We start from the raw sequence: 8394 nt of genomic DNA, 5'->3' as shown, positions 1-8394 counted from the left end.
CACTGTTCCCTAGAACTCTGATGAGTAGTTTATACGACGACAATTCTAACCTACGAATGGAGAGTAAGCCAAAACCCCCATTTTTGAAACCGGCAGAAAAAAATTGTTTGGAACATCAGAAGCAATGAAAGGTAGAACGGTCCCTTTTACAAGTAACGGCATTACTTTTTTTATTTCAAATAATTAAGCACCTAATGGATTATCTTTAATTGACAGTATCGGTGATCAATTACTTCCTTCGAATAACGCGCACCAGACAGTGTAACAGGTAGGAAGCTATTCGCTGGGGGCGGGACGACCGAAGCACCTCCGTGCCGGTGTCACCTTGTGAGTGACTTAGTGGCCCCAGTTTCCGCTATAGTTGGCGTTTTTATATTTCCAGGAAGAAGATACGGAAGTCGAGTAGTCGGTGATGCTAAATCAATACCGAGTGCGCTTGTGATTTTGTGTATCGTATATAAACAAGGTACAATCGGTACTAAAAAAAAAAAAAAAAAAAGAAGAAAAGAAAGATTACGAAGGAGCAACTACCGGCGTGCCGACGAAAGAGCGGCACGTGGCGCTGCAAACGCGCAAAACGAAACGAGGAAAAGACTGCCGACAGATGCAGATGATGCATCTTTAGAGGCATACGGCGAGGTGGGCAGGCAGCACCTGACCCCGAGTCGCGCTTTCAAATCACTTATCAGCCTCGGGCTTTCAGCGGCCAAGCATGACTCTGCACAATGTGCCCTTTAATTGCTCTTTGAGAGCATCCTTAATTTTTATTCCGCGCTTAGCCATTGGTGGTTTCAGACGCCGAACTGAAAAGTAAAACAAATAGAAGTATCCATTCAAAAAATGAATATATATAGACAGGATTTTTTTAACAGATTTGTTAAAAAAAAGCCGTGAAAGTTGAAATAGGTTCGTGCAGGTGAGTTATGCAGCCAGGGGGACACTGTATAGTTGGCTAATTAATTAAAATTCGTTAATCAACTTTTTAATTAATGAAAATAGACATATGGTTTCACTTAGAAACTTTCTCAGCGTCATAAATAACACTAAATCAACTCGTTTTAGAAGGATATAACGCGGGGACAGCATATTACAGCGTTCCGTAAATACGCTCAATTCGGACGCGTTTTTAGGTTCCGATTTCTTATCGGAGCGCATCTCTGCGACCGCGGTCCTGCTCCCCAGCGGCTGAGGCGCGCAACACCCGGCCGCCAAACTTCCCTCCATGCTACGAGAGATGCGGGAGAAGTGGGGGGGTTTGCGAGCGACCACCAGGGGGCAGGTCTGCGGGCGCGAAGATGAGCTCCGATAAGAAAGCGAAACCTAGAAACTCGTCCAAATCGTGCGCTTTTTAGAGCGCAGCTCTTAGGCGCCCGTTTCCGGCTTGAGCGGCGTCGGCGTCGCCGTCAACGTAACCGCGCGGTGCATTATTAGTAAATTTCCCCGCTAAATCCCCCACTAAATCTAGCGAAAACATTTCCCCGCAAAATCTAGCGGAAAAAATTTCCCTGTTAAACCTAGCGGAAAAATTTCCCCGCTAAACATAGCGGAAAACTTTCTCTGGGGGGTCACGTGACCCCCTTAGCTCACGTGACCCCCACATGATTTTGGGGAGGGGGTCACGTGACCTTGGGGGTCACGTGACCTTTATGGCCTTGGCTGCTCCTCAAGAGCTGCGCTCTAATTCGGCGTTACAGGGAGCTGTAAAATGCTTTCATTTTTCAAGACGCCGTAAAATGCTGCTCCTGCTTGCGTCCTTCTAAAAAAGTAGTGTGTGTAAATATGAGCAACCAACTCGCCCAAGCTGCTACGTTAACAAGATACATTTCTAAAAAAGGTTCATTCAGTGGTTTCCGATGACGCGCAGCAACTTTCTGATTGGTACCATACGTCCTTTTTTTATTAATTAAAAGTTAATTAACGAGTTTTAATATTAGCCGACTGATCGTTACAATCAGCCCCCTATACTCTGTCCCCCTGGCTGTAGAACTCACCTGCACAAACCGGATAAGCAACTTTATCGGTTTTTATTTAAACAAATTTGTTAAGTTAAGAAGATGCACCCGATACTAGATAAAAGCGTGCGCGTATAAGTGCTGCTATATATATATATATGTATATATATAAAGCAGCACTTATACGCGCACGCTTTTATCTGTCCGCACCAAGCGCATCAGACGGCGCTAGCTCGAGCCGGGAGTCCCTCCGGTTTTGGAAACGCGGTCACCGCATGCGTTGACATCACACACAGTGCTCGCTATGCTGTTCTTCCTGTACCGAGAAAGTGGAAGCTATCGGGCAGCCTGTGGTAGGCTTGGAGAGTAGGGACTGGCGCCAAGTGGCTGACCCTCCGGTAAAAGGGATTCACGCCGGGATTTGTTTCAGTTTTCCGCCAAAAGCAGCGCTAACCGCTGCGCCTTCTGCTTGACAACGAGGCACATACATTTCATATGCCCCTTGATGACATGCAAAGAAAAAAAATGATCAGTCCTACACTACAGTGTGAACCAACATGTCTCTTCGATATCAATATCATGCTGCTCTTTGTATTGTTTGTCATCACCGTGCATTTGAATACACGCTTTTCTGAATCCCCCAAGCGCCCCGACCCACACTTGAGGAATTATGGGATTGGTGGTCCTTCAGTTTCATAGTGATTGGAAATTTGGAACAATCTGATGGTACACACTTGAGCCTAATCCGAAGTCTCCCTGCACACATGTTCTCCCTGCACACATGTCGAGAGTCCAAGAACATGTCGTATTACTTAAACTTTCTCGGCAATGTTAGCATTTTTGATACTGTGCTTGCGACCCACCTTTCAACCTGGTTGTGCCGATGAAAACGCTTACAATATTATCAATCTCGGGATTGTTGTTTTAGCAGAAATTGCTCAAAACATCGACAATTCACAACAACCCAAACCAGGATCTTGCTCGGAGACAGCCAGACTGTTTATAGCATTTTTTTGCGTTTCTAACCTAATATGAACGTTCGATAGTGATAAAGATTTGTGCAGCTCAGCCAGGTTGAAGGATGAACCCCATGCACAGTATCGAAAATGCTAACATTGACTTCAAAATTTAAAAGTGATCTGAGAGGTCTTTGGACTCTATACGACGCTTGTTCAGTGTGACTCCGTATTACACTCAAAACTGTAACCATTGAATCGGTCGAAATTCCCGATCACCGGGGAGCTAAAGGACCACCGTTCCCATGATTCCTCGAGTGCGGGCCGAGCCGCTTAGAGTATTTAGTATATGGTCTATTGAGCGTGCAGTCAATTCGACGACTAGCGAAAAATAAGGTAGAAAACTCAAGCAAACCGGCACGAATTTCATTTTTCGAAAGGGCCGACCAATTGGCACGGTAACTACTCTCGAAGCGCACCACAGGCTAAGCAGGAACTTCCGCCGAGAATCGTTGAGTGGAACTACGAGCGCGACAAACTGTCCCTCTAACATTCGCGTTTTTTTTTTTGCTTCTGTTTACTGCTTTACACGAGTAGAAATTCCAGCCAGCGCGTCTAGTGCACATATCAGATGTGCGTGGCATCAACCAGCTCGTCCGCCTACTCAGTCTGTCGCAAATTTGTTCGGTACATTTCTACGGAACCTATAGCACTTTTTCTACCACGTGTCGCACACGGCAAAGTGTTACTTGGAGTTCCCAACCCGAAATCGGTGTTCCACTAACTCACTTCGTACAGCCTCAAGATTTCTGAACCATATCGCTCGAACGCCGACCGGCCGGTAGATTATCTTGGCGTGAAACAGCAAATCGACGAGGCTCGGCGTGTGCCTTCTGCCACACGTGCGTAGTCTCGCTGACCTGCCGTTTCACACCGCGATAAGCCGCTCAGCTGCCGGCTGGTCGGCGTTCCCGGGAAATTGTCGAAGAATCTGGAGGCCGTACTTCATGTGAAGGCTGCAGGGAGCGAAATGCGAGGTGACGCCTGAACGCGAAAAGTAGATTTCGTATGCAGGGCAGTTTCAAGTTGATAGAGCGGCAAAACAGCAGGGGGATAAAAAAAAGAACTACAAAAGAGCACTATTTCAAAGCATCAAAGCTGCAAAATTGTAGAAACTGGATCCTCACCTTCGAGTGGAAATACGGTGCTCCAGCTGACAGACGTGATGACCCGCTCAATTTTGAGTTCCCGAATATCCAGCACGAGGCTCGCACCGCACGCTTTCTGCGGGCACACTGACTTCCCGTGTGAAGAACGAAGCTCACGTTCAGGCCACGCGCACTCGGCGCCACCGTCGTCGGCTTCGGGATGACGTAAACAAGATACATATCTTGGCACCCTTACTGGTAGGCGGTAGTTATCTCGTTTCGTGACTTACTGATATACTTCGTTTCACTTCACGTCCCAGCGCTGTAAAAGCCTGGAAAAAATAAAGAGCATACAATGGCAGAAAGCGCCGCGGCGCACTCTTACGTTCGATTGGATGAACCGGTAGGTGAGCACGGCCATTAAAGTGACAAATGCCATGGCGATCTGCTTTCGGTGCTGCTAGATTGGCCCCTTGGCTGAGCCAAAACGTTCCCTACTTTCGGACTTAAAGTAAAACGAAGGTTAGAATACCATTTCAAAAATTCTAGCTGACATAAAGCTGATGATGGGCTTCCAAGACAAGAAAACTAAGTAGACGGGCGAGATGGTTAGGTTATGACGTTCCAGAACAACTCGTTGAAGCCACCATACGTTTCCATTTTGAGAAAACTAGATAAAACTAAGACACGGCACGAGGCAATGAGCACGGCAAACTATACACTTAGAAGCCTAATGTTTTATGACATTTATTTTTTACATTGTAGCATTCACGGATAGAGTATGAACTGCACACTCGTTCAAGCTGATGAACGTAGCTAAATTCTTGGTCAATGATTTTCAGGTGAACTTGACGTTCTATGTAAACATGGGTCACTGTCGCTCCGCCCGCAGTAGAAAAACGCGTAATAAAAAGAAAAAGGTAACCTAGATACTTGGAATGGAGAACGTGCTGGTAAGGATAATATCAACAATTGGAAGAACCTCGTGATTTATGTTCTTGCCATGCCATATAATTTATATATTTTCAATTTTAATGGTACCGTGTAAAGTTGTAGCTGTTAGTGTCTCTTTCGGGTAACATCCGGTGGCGTCCGTGCACGAAAGCCCAACGTAATCACGATGAGAGAGTTATTGTGTCGCTGCTAAAAGTTCTTTATACTGAAAGTAGCGCCATTAGCTGTTCCTCCGACACACTTTCACCGTCTAGAAAAAAATTCCTCCGACTTCTCTTCCAATGTTCCCCTTGCCCCTACCACTAATTGGCGGAGAATCCGTCCGATTTCGGTTCGCCACTTGCGTCTTTCACATATGCCCCCCCCCCCTCCCGTGTCGCGGACTCGCATTATACGGCGCCATAAACCCGGTGCCCGGCGGAAAGAGAGCCTCGGAACGCTCGCTCAGTCTAGCCCCCCTCACACCCACAACCCCTTCCCTTAATCAGTTCCCAGTATTGGGCAGTACCTAGTTACTAGTAACGCGCTACCGGTAACTACAGGACGTCTCAAATAGCGGCCAGGCTCTTTAAATCTACCGCCAAAATCGGTTTCTTCACCTATCGCTTTACGATTTTGTGCAGCGTTGCCCACAGGTGGTGCATATTTTTTATAAAATTTGCAAAGAGGCAACTTAATTGAGGAAAAAGTAAACAAATAAAAAGGGTTAACTCTTATGGAAACGGATCGAAGCCACCCGTCTTCCAAACAATAGGGTGCCGTTTGGCACGGTAGTTCCGACTCAAAAGCGGCGTGAGCTTTTTTGATGTCAGTTGCCAATGCATGATTTTATCATCCTTACTAAGAAAACACAATGAATTGGCACAAAATCAATTAAGAAATGATTTTTAGGGTTACTTTGACTTTGCTTTTTTTTTTTCGGGGTATTTATGTCGTTTGCTCTGCAGTACCATGTTGTTACTGCGCCTGTTTCTGGTTCTGCGACTGTCGCAGCCGGCTCAACGCGTGCCGCTTTTGAGTCGAAAAGATTGTCTACTAATGACGCCGGCTCTTGGCGCCGTAAGCTCTTTCGTTGCTGGCAGTTGGCGTCGCGACCGCTTGCGCCATCTCTTGCCTCCCGTGCTCAACGGCGCCCTGTTGTTTGGAGACCACTAGATTCGCTGCTTTTCCATAGGAGTTAAGACTTTTTTTTTCTAACTTTTTCCTCGGATAATTTTGCTCTTTGCAAATTTTATGGAAAAAATGCGCCACCTGTTCAAAATGTTGCACTGAATTGTAGCGCTATAGGTTAAGAAACCGATTTTTATAATCGATTTAAAGAGTCTAGACGCTATTTGAGACACCCTGTAGTTACTTTTTAAAGCGCAGCTCTTAGGCGCCCGTTTCCGGGTTGAGCGGCGTCGGCGTCAATGTTGACGTCGGCGTCGGCATAACCGACGCCAATTACATAATGCCATCACATAATACCGTCGCACACGTCACATGTGACTTCACGAGGGTAAAATTGGGTCATGAGGGTCCGTGGGTTGCGAGGGTGCACACGTGACGTCGCGATGGTAAAAGCTTTTGGTAAACTTGGCGGACAAATTTTCCGCTAAATTCAGCGAGAAAATGTTTCCGCTAAATTTAATGGCGAAATGGACGTCACGTGACACTAACGCCAATTCAATTTCCCCGTTAAATTTAGCGGGGTATGTTTGCTAAATTTCCCGCCTACATTTTGCCGGAAAGTTTTCGCTATATGTAGCGGGGAAATTTTCGCTTAGTTTAGCGGAGATTTTAAGCGAAAATTTTCCACTAAATGGAAGAGGAGTAGGAGAGGCGGGGGGGGGGGGGGGAGGGTATGGGAGGGCAGCATGTACATACCCTTCCCTTCGTACCCTCCCCTCAACCTCCTCAAGAGCTGCGCTCTAATTCGGCATTACAGAAAATTGTAAACGTTTTTCATCCTTTCAGTAGCTTCGAACTGTAACTCGTTACTGCTTAGTGAAAATAACTTGTAACTGTAACAGGGCTACTATTTTTTGAAAGTAACTGTGAAGAAAACATCGTTACAGTTACTTCTTTGATCTATATGCGAAAATATTTCTAACACGCCTACCAAACCGTCTTGCAACTGGTGAGAGAGGCCCAAGTGCTGATACAGGAAGGACACAGAAGAAACTAAATTTTGGGCGACCCTGCTTGGCCTTGCGGGGCCTCAACCTTAGGCCCATTTACTCTCCCTTCCTTTTTTCTGTACTTTTTTTTTTCTGGTTGCAACCCTATTACCGCTTTAGCCAGTCCCCCACTTGTCGTCCCCCATTCCTCTGCTTCTTGTGTCTCGTCGCTTGAGAAAGGATATTCGCTTGAAACGGTCTGTGTGGTTTTGCGTGTTTGTGTGTTTACTTCAAATTTAAAACAGAAAACTCCTTTAGCCGGGACCAGAGGCCCTTGGAATTTGTTGATTTATAGATATTCACGTCGTGCGCTTTACGGGTGGGCTGTACTAGTTGGTGCGGTGAGATAGAGTGTCCCATCTGGTGAGGAAGTGGCGGTGAAAAGATCGCAACAGCTGTTTGGAATTTTACTCGCTCTGGCCGTTTTGTATTTCGATCAGTGCTGCCTTTTCACGGCTGTCGTGTTCAACGGGTTTGAGGGGGGATTGTTGGCGCAACACAGCTCTCCAAATTTTCAAGAGAAGCTTTGTGTTATGAAAGATTGTGCGCACGCAATAGAATACGATTCGGGGGACGAGTGGATTGGAGTGGCATAATAAGACTACAAGCTGATTGTAAAAAAGATGACGTATTATTGTTGACCTCACATTTGCACAATTTTTATTGCTTTTGTCCCATTTCACCTAAAAAGAAATCCGAAATTGGAATGGACCGAGTGTAAGTTCGGACCATATTTGGGTATGCCCGAGATCTAGACGAGTGCTTTTGAATTAGTGCATACATTATGGAGGTCGCGCTTATTTTAAAGTTCTTCATGGATCGTCGCCAGGTATCTGCTATGTTAAATATTTTGCAACACAAAAGTTGCCTGTGATTTCGCCAAAAAAGAAACTGTGAATGCTTAATCATATAGTAGATTTACACGGATACTGCCTTAAATCTTGGTTAGGGAGCTATTTATGGTAAAAATTGAAATAGGAAGAGCCAAATATGTTAATATTGATTATTAAAAAACTCTTAGTTTCTCAAATTTATCAGAATCACTACCGGAAACAACACAATGTCTTATAAGAAATTAATGCTAATTTAAAAGCATATTAATAGGAAGATTCCTTCTGAATGTTTTTTAATGTTATTTTGTAAAGTAACGACGAAGTAACAGCGTTACTTTAGCGAAAGAACTGTTACTGTAACAAGTTACTTCTTTAATTTTGTAACTGTTACT

The sequence above is a fragment of the Ixodes scapularis genome, unplaced genomic scaffold (assembly GCF_016920785.2).
Source record: "Ixodes scapularis isolate PalLabHiFi unplaced genomic scaffold, ASM1692078v2 PGA_scaffold1__304_contigs__length_218370807, whole genome shotgun sequence".
Classification (NCBI taxonomy): domain Eukaryota; kingdom Metazoa; phylum Arthropoda; class Arachnida; order Ixodida; family Ixodidae; genus Ixodes; species Ixodes scapularis.
Note: the sequence above shows the minus strand (reverse complement) of the source record.